We start from the raw sequence: 14,963 nt of genomic DNA on the forward strand, positions 1-14,963 counted from the left end.
TGTATTCATTTGTATGGTGCACAAAAAGGGTGGGGGTCCGAGCCCCCACGGCCGCCACGGTTCCGCCGGCCATGTGGATTGGATACAGGGAGCATGACTTGGCAGGAGAGCTGCGGATAACACTCTGTATTTCTGCCGGAGTTGTGGGCGTGAGGTTATATCACTGGTCGACTCTGGCTCTGTACAGTAAAAATCATGTCCGACCGTTTATTGCATCTTATCGACTCAATCTTACCAATAAACTACCATGAGAATTTAGAGGCTACACAAAAGCTTGTCGATGATGGCATAGAGTGCTTTTTGGTCAGATCCATAATCAACTTTAATGTACATATTCCATTCTATATACATGTATAATACGTACCAGTCGCACAGGAATCCCCCCAAAGAACAACATGCATAACAATGGGGCCCTTTTTATGATGTCCATGTAATATACGTATAACCGACAATTTGTAGATACTTTTTTGCCCTATTTTTAACAATATCAAGCATATTACACATGACATTCGATCATTTATCTTCCGAGATACTACTTCTTCTTAGGATCAAGCTGTGCTCAACTTTTTTGTTAAAAGGAAACAAAATTCGTAATGCTAGAGATTTGGTATGTTGTTAATTGAGACAGATGATGTTTTGATGCTGTTTGGTGCAGACATATACATGTATACACACAAACACACACACACACACACACACACACACACACACTATATATATATATATATACATGAAGACTTTGTTCGCAAAAGCCGATAGTCCATTTTTGAAGTTTTTGAGGTAAGATCTCTATCATAAAGTACAAAATAATACCTTTTAAATTATACAAATGACGCACAGGTCTGAGTGCGTCAGTCGGAATTGTGTGCATAAGGTAACTATGGAATGCTTAACCCACGAGGCGAAGCCGAGTAGGTTTAGGCTAAATTCCATAGTTACCGCATGCACACTATATTCCGACTGACGCACGAAAAGACATGTGCGTCATTTGATTTATAGAATGGGTAATTTTCTTGTCAAAAACCCAGTTTTCTATCGTGTTACCCGATGACAAAATTACTGGATGCATTTCCTTTTGGCTTTCCGTAAAGGGCATGCATACCCGTACTTACTGGGTAAGCACTATCTGGGCACCCGTCCCGCTTCATCATGAATATAGAATGGGTAATTTTCTTGTCAAAAACCCAGTTTTCTATCGTGTTACCCGATGACAAAATTACTGGATGCATTTCCTTTTGGCTTTCCGTAAAGGGCATGCATACCCGTACCTACTTAGTTAAGCACTATCTGGGCACCCGTCCCGCTTCATCATGAATATTCATCATCTACATGTAATCGTAATACCGTTGAAATACATATTTTTTTCATTTCCCGGCAGCGTTTTTACATTCCTGTTACCTTTTACTGGATGCATGGCCAGCCATGCATAAGTTTTTACTGGATGCATGGCCAAGCTGAGTGCGCGAACGCTTGCTTTAGTGCGCGAACCTTTGTTACAAGTACGCGTACTCTTGCTAAGTGCGCGATAACATGTTTACCACTGTGACTCAGCGTGCGGCCAGTATACAAATATTGACTGCTCATGAGGATGATGGTGGAAATTATCATTCCCGAGGTGCTTTTCATACCGACCCTTCTTCTATCACCCCGAGGCGTTAGCCGAGGGGTGATGGAAGGGTCGGTATGAAAAGCACCGAGGGAGTGATAATTTCCTCCACCATCCGAATACAGAGCAGTTAATATTTGTTTTATATACCTCATCCGCGTTTAAGACTTAACCAAGATCTAGGGCTAGACAAATACGAAGTAGTTGTAAATTAGGCCTTAACGTTAGCCCTAAAAATCAGGCCACAGCCTGCGCTTGCTTGCATGTTTTTCGTGCATTTCGTAGACTACCCAGTACGCACGGTACACTCACACGGCCTTCGGCGAGCTCCTGCATAAAATCATGGCAGTAAATTACAGTATACATCCAGTTTTCCGTCGCTCGTGTTTTAATTTGATATTTCCAACATGCTGAGATTTGTCTCTGCTTCGGGATCCTAAGAAATCCTAATTGCAAAGTGTACGATCTTTGATCCAGCTCACTTCAAATCACGGAGGAGCGCTCGATCACCATGCCAAGTTGAAACATGCCTGCTGTGCGATGATTTTGCATGCGTTTATACGATGCGCGTAGTGAACGTCTTTGGGTGGAGGGGTTGCGGACACCGCGCGCGAAGTCTAGTGTACTTGTTATGTGTACAAAAGTCGCGGAGGGTTTACGAATTCTATCACGAGGGTTTTGCCTTTCTATCACGAGGGTTTTGCCTTTCTATCACGAGGGTTTTGCCTTTCTATCACTTACATGAAAACCCTAAGGCAAGATAGACGGGACTACACCTTGTCACGTGATATACTTTTGACCAATCAGTGATACGAATCTCACTTATGAGGTATATAATAAAAAATAATGAACACATAGCTCTCGACCAATCAGATCGCAGGATTCTCGCTACCCATTCTATAAGATATACAAAAACACTGGTCACTACATATCAAGGTACATTTTTGAAGTTATGGTCAAAAGAAGCAAATATTTTCTTATCATTCTCTTTATTTTTCTTGACCTTTAATCGCAAATATCTCCATTTGGCAAATATGGACTTATTTCGTTTTTTTGCAAACAAACTCTTCTTATATAAGATTATACTTCATTTGTATATATCTTTCTTATTTTGTATCATCTGCAAAGCTTACACACCTATACGTTTGATTATTCCAAGGGAGACACCTGAAGTAGTTTTCAAAATGTTACATAGATATTGTCATTTAATACCCTTTGTCTTCCATTTTTGTTAATGAACTCTTTAACCATTAGAAAGTAATTAAATGTATGCTTGAACATTATTTTCGAAACAAAAGAGAATGATCCAGTGTGACAAAATCTGTCGACAGATGAAACAAATTTTCAACACTCGTAAAATCCAACGAGCTGCAACTACTCATGCATTATTTGCATTAGAAGCTTCTAATATGGAACTGGTCATGAAATTGCCGTACATCGAGTTAAAAGAGCATTGACTTAATTTGTTTTAGTAGCAGCTTTAAAAATAAACTCACATATGGATTAGAACCAGCTACCTCCCGACACATGTCTCTCAAACAAAATAACGCCGATACTGAAATGGTGTTATAATCTTTTGATATCACTACCTTATATTTCCCTCCGAAATTTTCAGCTGTCGACACTACAGCCTTTATCAGCGGAATGACCCGTCTTAGCCTTAATCATGTGACGGTCGATAAGCAGGTTATAGAATTTAAGAAGTTGGTAGCCCCCCCCCCCCCCCCCCCGAATAAGTTATTTGCCCCAACACTAGCTGTTGATGTTATTCTTCGTAAAGAAGGGAGCACATTCATTTTTAGATTTAAAGAAAATAAGAATTTATCTCGAAGTAACTACCTGTATACACACTTATTACGGCATAATCTGAATTTGGTCAGTTTCCATAGATGGCTCTTTCATTTTGAACACATTTTTCACTTGTCTCACACGGCTGAGACGCGACTAAGCTGCACCGAGTGAGGGTTCATGAAAATAATAAATGTAGGCCTGTAACTTACCTATTACATTGAGGAAACAGATCACAGTAGCAGTCAGTGCTAATAGGAGAACGAGCTCGTATCTTTTCTCCATTACACGTAGTCTTTGACCGAGTTAATTCATGGACAATAAGTTGAATGTTCGTTTTGAACGTAATGTCTGTACACTCTTAGAAAAAAAGGTTCTTTTGAGCACCATTAAATGGTTCTCAGCACTGTCACAATAGCGACACCCTTTTAGGTGCTCGTGAGAACCTTTTCTAAATGGTGCTTGTCGGCACCTTTTGCAAAAGGTGCCCATTAGAACCTTTTTCCCGATGAAATGGTGCTCGTGAGTACCATTTAAAAGGTGCCCATGGGCACCTTTTTGACTAAAGATGGGCACCTTTTTGACTCTTTTCAAAAGGTGCTCATGGGAACCATTTCATTGGAAAAGGTTCTAATGGGCACCAATGTTAAAAGGTGCTGACAGGCACCATTTAAAAAAGGTTCTCACAGGCACCAAAAAAGGTGTCGCTATTGTGACAGTGCTGAGAACCATTTAATGGTGCTCAAAAGAACCTTTTTTTTTTCTTTCTTAGAATGTAGTATGTGAATTGATGTCTGTGTATTTTTGGTGTGTTTCACATGCAGTGCTGGTAAAGTGCTTCACTGGCACCATTCTTAAAGGTACATTACCTATCTGCATTGAAAATGTGCATCACAAACTCATTTGAAATGAAATGAATTCATCTGAATTTCATCTCATTAGTCAAACATACGTTCAAAACATGTATTTAGCAATACATCAGCATATCATACATTATCATTGACACTGGAAAAAAAAAACACTGAAGAGCAAGGATAACACACCCATGCACACACAGTTTCACAAGCATGAATACACGTACATGACATTCACCAATATTTTTTCATGAAACATTACTCAATATAAACTGAAAACCATAGAAATTTGCTTTCACAAATTCGCAGGAATGTATTTATTTACCTTCACTTTTACAATCTAAAGGTGAGGTTTGTATTTGTCATGTTATAATCTGTCAAATATTCTTAACAAAATATTTTCATTTGTTCACTAATTTTTTTCCACAATATTTGTCATTTGTGTACCGAGCAGTTCTTGAAACACCATCAGACATCTCTGTACAGATGATATGAAATAGCAAGAGGTGCATCAGGCTTTTGAAATACATAACAAAATTTCTAATTCTCTGTGAAATAATTCCTGCATGGATGATACAGTAACTGTGTAAGTCTTAAGATAGGCAGAAGTCAAGTACATTACCTGCTTAAGCAGTATGAGGAACTTTTTCCACATATTTGCTAGTTTGTTCAGTGTTGTTTTTTTTTTCTTTTAACGCATATTTGTCCTAAAAGCAACTACAAAGGGCAGGAAAACAATTCCATTAAACAGGACCTTTGGTATTGTCACAGAAAACATATATTATATTGCTGGTATGATACTTGGGATAGGATAAGCTTTACACTTCTTCACTTCACATTCATAACGTCGAGTACTTGAATTAACTTATCTTTGTTTGTATACGAGTGACCTTTTTTGTTGTTGTTGTTGTTCTGCAATTTGAAAGCACCATAGACACATCTATACAACTGCAAATACAAGAAGAGTATCAATTCAGGTTAATCATGACTTCTGACAATTTAGAGCATGTCCTACGAAAACACACACAAAAAAAAAGAAAAGAAAAGAAAAGAACACACTGTTTTATAATGAGAAGGATGATAAGAATCCCAAGGGGAAAAGAGCTGGGATACCACACCCACACAGTTTCACAAGCATGAATGAACAAAATTCCTCAACCATGATCTAAAATATATAACATTGGGAATCGATAAAAATTTGAAGAGTTTGATAGCAAAAACCGATAAGTCCATTTTTGAAGATTTTGAAGTACGGTCTCTGTCATAAAGTACAAAATAATACCTTTTAAATTACACATTGGTTACTACATATAAAGGTACATTTCTGAAGTTATGGTCAAAAGAAGCAAAAATTTTCTCATTGTTTTCTTTATTTTTCTTGACCTTTAATCGCAAATATCTCCATTTGGCAAATATGGACTTATCGGTTTTTGCGAACAAACTCTTCATTTACACTTTTTTTAAAAGCAGAGCAACAAATTCATTAGAGTAAACTATATACAACGCAGGCCTAAAGCTGAGGTTTGAATTTGCTGTCCTATAACATGCCTATGACAATAATATGTTGTTAGCATTTGTCATTTTGTTCACCAAATTTGCCAACAGTCTTTTAAACACCACCACCACGTACATGTACATTTTGTATTTCTGCAAAAGCAATAAAAACTGGTGACAAGAGGTGCATCAGTGCTTTGAAATAAATTACATAATCTTCAATTCTCTACACAACACGTAATTCCTGCGTGGTTACAAATGCAATAAGTTTTACCAGTCTAGGTGAAAACTTTAAAAGTGTGCAGAAATCGACCACGCAATGAATGGAGAAGTATAAAGAGCATTTTCCGTTTGTGCTTTTAAAGTTTAGAACTATGAATGACTCCACTTCTCAGATTGGCATCTGGTCTGATCTCATTACGTCTACCCCCCCCCCCCCCCCCCCAATACAGTTGATTCAAAGCTGTTAAATGCAAATTATAGTGAAACATTATCACTGGTACATTGTAAGTTGCAAATACTGTATTGGGATCATAACAAAACATATGTGACCCTCCATCACACAAACCAACAAAAAGTCGCCTGACATGAATATTTGGTTGACGGCAGATTCTGAAAGAGCAGCTATAAAATACACCATAAGTCAATGCAAACGGACTTACCTACCCTATCTACATATTTCTCAAAGGTTTTCTCTGGCAGCATCAGTGTTTTTTCTTTGACTCAGCTCATTCTTTGGTCGATGCTGTCAACGGGCTATCGGGCTAAAATTGTCATTCTGATCGATGTATTCTTTTGGTCACCCAGCTCATTCTTGACTAGCCCATCGGTTCTGTTTGATGCTGTCAACGGGCTATATCACAGGCTGTCATTCTGATCGATGTATCGTCTTAGCCACACAGCTCATTCTCGACTAGCTCAGGGTTCTGGCTGATGCTGCAAATGGGCTATCCCGGGCTCTTATTCTGGTCGATGAATTCTTGTGGCCGCCCAGCTCATTCTTGGCTAGTGTTAAGCCTACGGACGACGGTTCTGGCCGATGTTGTCAACGGTCTGTCACGGGCTGTCTCTCTGATCAATGTAGAGTCTACCTTTTTCCCTAACCGCACCAGCGACCCGAAACACGTACGTACTGCTTCATCGTCCCGGCCAGAGTTACTTGTTCCCTGGTTTCTGTGCACGTTGGTGTGTCCACTTCCCTGATATATGAATTGAAAGATACAATAGACCTACACCGCGTTAATAAAACAATGTCATTGCGATAATTCGATAAACAGAACACGGCATTACATGACGCGACTCCTCACTTTGAACAAGCCTGAAAACATACTGTTAGAGATTTTGACCTAACAGTTAGGCCTACTGGGCTGTAGGCAGACCTCCGTTGGCTCTAACGTTAACACTGACAGTTATAACTTGTAAGTTATAGAACAAATTTTCTTATTACATGTAGACGGTATAGACCTTACCCCGGGGCGCTCCTTGTACACAGTTATCTTTGCGTTCGGCGTTTGGGCTATGTTTCGGAGTTAGTAGACTCTATTTTTAATAGGCATAGAAATGTCTAAACGTAATACATGCATACCTAACTAAGTAACTTAGCCCGGCCCAGTCGCTGTAAAAACGTGACAGCCATGCTCCGGCCCCGCACGGCGTCTGTTCGGGCTAGCCAATGAATTTCTAATTGTAAAGTGTCAGGCCTAAAGAGTAACATGTTATTGTTAGATCTGGATCTACTGTACCTGGTAAACATTACACAAGATAGCAGATTCGATCAAATTAGATCTAACATTATTTAGGATCTAGCTAACCGTTAAAGGTTAATCACCGACTGAAAACGAAAACTGAGTCTGAGTGATGAATCTAACAGTAACACGTAACATTCTAACTTGATTTTGTACCATGAATGTCATCTAAAAATGAGATAAAACCACATTAAAACTAAAAATCTTACCTCTTCTCCTAAATTGTGATGACTGCCATGGCGAAAATGGAATTGACAGTGACACGTTTCCAGTCCACTTTGTCAAAATTAATGTCTAACGTTACCGGGTGCCGTTCGTTATGGGTGTGATGTGTTTTGTCTACACTAGCCGTCTACGTCTGCTGCTATGCTGCATGCATATGCGCGCGCATGGGTATTGCATTGGCACTCTGCCGCTATGCGGTGGTACCGTTTGCATAGGCGCAGGCAGGCAGCACAGGGCTACATACAATGTAGTCCTACACAGTGCAGTACTAGTATGTGTACGTTTACGCGTACGCATACTGTATCTGATCGAGCGCTAAAATTGGATGGTGGCAGCTGTCAGTTGGCACGCAGCCAAGAGAAGTCATTAGTCTACGATAAAAGCAATATGTACTTTTTATTATCACAGCAGTAGAAACACATACAATATTTTTGTACCAATACCACAGTTTTGGTGATTCTTACAACTGGCATTCGAATATACAGCAAGGGGAAAAATGAAAGTGGACCTAGAGATATTGTTTGACCTGCAGGAGTACCACAAATAACACTCGGGGACTGGGTCGCATACTAGCAAATGGTGACGAACGGAACCATTTCGATTGGGAACCATTTATAGGTGCTCATCGGAACCATTTTGCGAGAACCATCTGATGAGAACCATTTTGGAGCCGACGAGAACCATTTGAGAACCTTTTTTTCTTAGAGTGTATGATGGACTCCTGAGTAATCACAGTTACGTAACTTTCGAAAAAGGGGGAACTTGATATTCGAACACACCCCAAACATTGTGCGCTAACCAGACCAAGGGAAATCTTAATATCAGTGCATGCGCTGAGGTAATATGCGCATCCGTTTCCTTGCTAATATATTTGTCATAGGTAAAAATCTTCATTTTTTTTTCGCAAAATATGTTGCATACAGCATACAGTTTATACAGTTTATATGACATAACGATCGTTTCCCTGTGCGTGAATGAATGGTTTCGCAGCAACGCATGCAAAGTATTTTCCCGCGCAAACCTCAAACTAGAATACAAGACTGCTACACGCGTACAACTGGACTGTGTGCAGTCTTCAATACAGCGCATAGCACGACTGCAGCTGCAGCACCCCGGTGCAGGCACTAATAGTTATGATGAATAAAGTGGTGCAGTTTCGAGCACTTACAATGCCAATGCCGTGAATGAACTTCTTTTTTTTTTTGATACTCCATTTTTAGGGATTCAGAGACCCAAATAGAACAATGACCCAACCATGGTTCATCTGACAGCAGTTAACCATTTTAACTCTTTACGAACGCTAAATCTGTCCCCCAATACAGCACATTAGTCACATACCCTCAATTTTTCAAGCAAGTACGGTCAATAATATTAGACATACATGATTCATTGAAACAAATTTGAACTGGCTTATAATAGTCACTTGTTATGGCATTGCTACTATGAACAGAACGCAATACTGTGCTACAAACACCTTTCAAAATGATTCTTAGTAGGACTCCGCTGCATCATGGGTTGGAATTTCTCTGAATACCTTTGTGTGTTGTATATACCTAGAAATATTCCAGAAATACTCTATGTTGTAAAACACGAACCGTACAATGAGATTTCCATTTAAGAATAATCTTAAATCGCTAACATTTAATGCCCTGTCAATTGTCCTTCTTTACAATGGTGTATTTTGGCAAAATCGAATAAACACACTTTGCTGTTTTCCTGACACATGGTCCTGAAGGAGACGACAACATGTTTAAAGCATCGATAAGATCCGGGTATGCAACTTCAAGGTCAATACTAGTGCTGACGTGGGTATAATCCCCCAAACAACTGCGTTAAATAAACAGATTTAAACAAGCCATTCTAACCACCGCCAGTGTGTTATACTGCCCTCTTACTTACAGTGTTTGAGATGTATGTTAGAATGTAAATGTAATCTTATGAAGCCTACATGATATGTATGGTAACACATTGTACATGGCACATAGTTTTGATGTACCTCATGTTATCCGTCGCTCATCCTTCTCCTCTTTTTGATATGTACGAATCATGTGTCAGGTCATATTGTATGGAGTGACGTCGATGTAGGATTCCGTTTTTGATGCATGTGTACAAGGCAGAAGTTCATACACTTCAAGGACAAAATATGTTTTGGAAGTTTGAGTATGTTTTCAAAAGTGTAATACAGGTGTATTTGATCTCTGCTTATTTCTGATAATTTGTTGTCATAATTCATGTAACTTTTTTTTTTTTTTTACTGACTGTATCGTTTTCAGTTGTTTTGTTTGGTATTGTATATAAACTACAACAGGTTGTAGTAATAACTCACATGATAAGTCGATGTTGACACTAAGGTATTGATATTGTTACATCAGGTGGGTGGCTATTCTCAGCAGCTTTCATGTACATGTTGGTCTTACTCATACCGATTTGAATACATGTATCAGGCATTATAATACACACACCCCATTGTTCATTTCCATGCCATGTTAGTTTCATTTGATTTCTCAAGGGATTTGTCTTTGTGCTTTCAGGGCCTATGTTGGTCGTTTATTTGGTTCTAACAGCATTGTGTGTGTGTGTGTGTGTGTGTGTGTGTGTGTGTGTGTGTGTGTTTTAAGACTGTAAAGGAAAGGTCAAGTAGTGTTTATGTTCACTCGTTCCAAATCCCAGCAGAAGAAAAGTGATTACAGCTGTATGTGCTGTGTTTGACAGTGTTGTAACAAAAGAGTGAATGAGAGTGGGGAGATCATGGTACTTTAATACGTACAGTACCATTAGTCTAGTGTTTCATATTGTGAGAAAAGGTAGAAAGTAAGTGAGGTAGCTATGTACTATATTTGATAGTTGACATTGTGAAATATTTTCTGTTTTCTTTACAGCATAAGGTAGTTTGTTTTATTAAGTGCCGTTTTATGATTGGTAGAATACGTTGTACAGTGTATATATGAGGTTAAAATATACATGTATAGCATAGCTTATTGGTAGTTTTGTATGGACATGATTCTGCTTGTTGGTTCAATGAGTATTATGTATAGCAGTGCAGCTGATCATAGTTAGTGTAATGTTAATGTTTCATATTAGTTGGTTGTCAGTCAGTCCAGACAGGTTTCTAGAGACTGTGTCTATATGGAGATAATGTTTGTATTAATGTTATCAAATCATCGAGTGTTCGTAATGTGGTCTACCTATCCACGTTATTAGTCAGTAGTTTGATTGGTTTCATTCCACACACATTCTTGGCATATTGAATGTGCATGATTATTCCACAGCCAAGGGTTTTCCATTGTGTTATGTAGAAGAAGACAGAAAGAAGAAAGTGATCGCGCCAGTGTGTTATACTGCCCTCTTACGGGCAGTGTTTGAGATGTATGTTCTAGTGTTGTTGTACAACCTTTCCCCCTTTCGGCCGGCAGTTTGTGTTCCGTGAGCATAATAAAGTTTGCTTAAACCTGAACTATTGTGACTGGTTATCCATCCCCGAACAATGTTCATTTAATGACGCATAGTTATCCACATAATAGTGCGTTCTTCTTGGATTTTGTGCATTGGAACTGCACAAAGGGATGCCAAGTGATTGCCTTTAATTGAAGCCGTAAGGAAATACACGGGAGTGAATTAGAATTCTATATTCTTCACAAATAAAGACGTTACAAACAATTCGATTTTTAAAATTGGCTTCCAGGTCAGATTTATATAGTCACGTCTAGTTGGTCGTCTGCTTCACACTGCCGACTGCCTTCCACGGGCCATGCACGTAGGCCTACATTAAACTAGAGTGCAGTTATTGATGTAAAGGTGAGTCTGCACTATGGTAACACTAATGCCATACAGCCGGATATATCCGAACCGGAGAGATTTTCATCTTCCTCTCTTGGGTCTTGATAATATTATATTGAGTTGACGTTTCCACAATTCTCTCCTTACTGAGTTTGATAGTCAAATTTCACTTGCTAAATTTCGTATAACAAATAATCTACTTCTGAACTTCAATTTACATGTTATAGTACAGCTGTACAAATCATGTAATTCTGATAAGGTATACAAGTGCTTACTATTGATAGACGTAGCGCAGAATGCCATGTGTACCTACATACTGACAGTTTATTTTTTGTCGTTGTATATAACATTTTGTGTGGCTGAGCCTGCTACTCGAATGAAATGGTTTCACAAGGAATCATCCAACTTCCAAGATGCTGACCACTCTGAGTGGTAAAGCATTTTCATCTGCTGCTCAAAAACTGTGGAATCAACTACCCCAAATTCTCCGCAACCAGCAATCTTTCATCTTCTCCAGAAAACATTTAACAACTCCATTTTGTTCCATTAATATTTATAATCCAATGGTAAAGTGCGTTTGAATATGTACGTTTATGGGACATGCGTTATGTAAATGTATTGTTATTAACATTATGATTATCATTATTCTTGAATGATAATTCAAGTCCCACCTGCGTGTGGAGACATCATAGGAGCAGAGAATCAATGAAATACGATGGTGTCGTGTCATAGTGATCTTGCTCTTTGTGAGCAGACCTAACAATCATCAATTCCATTCAGTGTCATGCCATATCACGTACTGACATAATGATAGCCAAACTTTTGTATAATGGAGGACCTACCGGTGGTTGTCAATCATTTTAAAGTATACTTTTATATTATTATCATTAGTCATTTTAAAGCGTCCACGATCGCCTGCAAAGAGAAAAGGTGGCACCCTCATTTACTTCATAAACTCTTGAATTGAATAAATCTTATTGTTCTTTATCAGGACAAACCTCATCGAAATTAGACAACACACGATTTACTTTTACTGCATAATGTCAAGGGAGCCGAGAGAAACAGTGTTCACTGTCTTATTTTGCTGCTATATTCTAGAAAACAAAGTAATGCGGAGTATCGGACAAAAAATTAATCTGCTCAATGGAGGTGGGTGTTGTGATTACTGTGATCCCCCCCCCCTACCCTTTTCTCCAATGAAATGTGTCCTTCCTTGCCCACCACACACTCACACATAGAAACATACACACACACACACACACACACACACGCATTTAACTATAAATGACATCTCAAAATCTTAGTAAACGAAATTTAGACTACAAAGGAGACCTCCGGATGATTTTTCAGATTTTTCCATTTGAACAACTATTTTAAGTTAGTTATGCTGAGGGCATAGTTTTAGAATTTGTGATAATTAGGATGAAGAATAAGAATATTTTAGAAATTTAGAACAAATTGCAATGAACAAGGATGATGACATGGCGGAGTCACCATAAGAATGCATGAGTTGGGACTTAAGGAAGCAGAACAAAGGAAGAAGGCATGCATAGATTATACACAGGTGAACTCGCAAGCAAGAGGTATTGTAGTGGAATTACACTGCTACATTTCTGAAATATGTGAACCCGAATATGTCATCTTCCTTGTTCAGTGTAATTTGATTAAGGTTTTTCAAAGTATTGTTTCTCTGCTCAAGAACCACAATAAATTCCTCAAATCTATACATGGAGTTGTCAACTTATATACTTCATGATGTGAAATTATGAAAATCGTCTGGAATGTCCCTTTAAGGTCAAATACAGTGGAATTTCGTCAGGAAGAACAGTGATATAATTCTTGTAATGCAGGTTCTTTTCCAGTCCTTCTCTACCTTGTTTTTGTATTTATATAGCAATAATATTGTTATAATTATCAATACACTACTGTATATTGTACCCTATAACAAGACAGGACAAGACGTGGATATATTATATAGTGACAGTAAATTTTCTTGTTCCAAAGACCTTGCTTCAACAAGGTTCAATTGTATTCTATAGTGTCGATTAACTAGAAACCTGCTGCTATTAGAAATTAGTATATTACTGCATAACACAAACACTACCGAATTCTTAAAGTAGGCACGCATAGAAATCTAAATTATGCATAAACCAGGGTCATATATACCTCATTATAACGAGGAAGTACCATAGATTCCACCTAACCACGTTTCGAATTCACCTAGAAACGCTTACCAATGATAGGCCCTTCTTAATAAAACGAATAACTAGTTTTAATAAAGCCAGAGAACAGCTCGTTTGTACTCTCAGCGGGGAGATGACGTCACCGTGATGAGGCCTCGATCTTATGCGAGAGAGCGAGCGCGAGCCAGTGTTGCCAGATGGTGATTTCGGGAACCAAAAAGGGTGAAATTTGGTGATTTTTGAAGTTGTTTGGTGACAAAATTTTAGCCCGGCAACCAAATCAAAATTTGGTGATTTTTGGTAACTTTTTGGTGATTTTTAGACCGATGAAAAATAATCACACTAATTGAAAAGGAAAATGCATTTTGCCCAAAGTTTTCCCCTTATTTCCTGCAGAAACATAACATGTGCCCCTTTTTTGTCACAGCGACACACACAAACACTCATAGTCATATGTCCATACACATCGTACACATTTTGCACTTAGTGTGTGTGACTACGGCGCGCCGAAAATTGCACCGAGACTCGCGCAGTGTTTGATAAAGGTTTATTGATACAATTTTGTCTTGAAATTAAAGCCTTACCTACGCTCTTCCAAATTTGGTGATTTTTGATGGCTTTTGGTGATTTTTTGCAAGCCTTTTGGTGATTTTACTCTGTTGGGACCTGGCAACGCTGGCGCGAGCTAGCGCTAGCTAGCGTATAGCTAGCTGTATACAAAGCCAAGCTATGAAATACGTGTAGGATGCGAAGCCGACTAGACTTTCTTGTTGAAAATGGCAGAAGCAGAGACTCCAACCCAAAGCACCTTCTGATCTGGAGATTCTCCCGCCTGAAACCCCTAGCAAACGGGAGACTCCAACTTGATGTGTGCGAAGCGCGAAGTTCCTAGGGTTCTAGATGCTCTCTTGTACTATCTAAGGCTTATTTTTTTCAACACACGATAGAAATAAGTAAGAAATCCTTTCCAACGGGAGACAAAGAACCAGGGCGGGAGAAATTAAATCTCAAACGGGAGAACGGAAGATTTTGCAAAAATGGGTTTTCGGCGGGAGATCTCCCGTCGAAAACGGGAGAGTTGGAGTCTCTGCAGAAGGTACCTCTGACTTGGATATCGAGGACCTCATTTTGGAATGTGATCCAGATTCGGAGGATTCGTTTGATGATTCGGACTCTTACGATAACGACCATGGGGAGATAGGCGAGTACGACGAAGATGAAAGTGACGTCGAAGGATCATCAGGCAGTGCAGGTGCAGTTGAACGCCAGCCTGCACCGTATCAAAACGAGC

Source organism: Diadema antillarum, unplaced genomic scaffold (genome assembly GCF_040938485.1).
Source record: "Diadema antillarum isolate AM-2024a unplaced genomic scaffold, OU_Dant_1.0 seq00000481_RagTag, whole genome shotgun sequence".
Lineage (NCBI taxonomy): Eukaryota > Metazoa > Echinodermata > Echinoidea > Diadematoida > Diadematidae > Diadema > Diadema antillarum.